A 271-nucleotide genomic window follows, 5' to 3' on the forward strand; every position below is an offset into this window, starting at 1 on the left:
CAGAAATACGAAAACTGCGATATTTTAGTAACTACTGAAGATAATTCACTCAAAATTGATATTTACAATGAGTTTCAGACGGAAAACATGAGTATTAAAAATTTTTGGAAAATGGGCGTAGCCACGCCCACTTATGGTTACATGTGTATATCTTGGTAACCGCTGCACCAATTTCTTCCAAACTTGGCACAGTTGTTGGGCCTTGGTACATCATACTAAATTACCGAAAATTTAAAAAATCGGACAATAACCACGCCTACCTCCCATATAA

This window comes from Rhagoletis zephyria, unplaced genomic scaffold (assembly GCF_001687245.7).
Source record: "Rhagoletis zephyria isolate East Lansing unplaced genomic scaffold, Rhagoletis_zephyria_1.1 Rzeph_scaffold_00534, whole genome shotgun sequence".
Lineage (NCBI taxonomy): Eukaryota > Metazoa > Arthropoda > Insecta > Diptera > Tephritidae > Rhagoletis > Rhagoletis zephyria.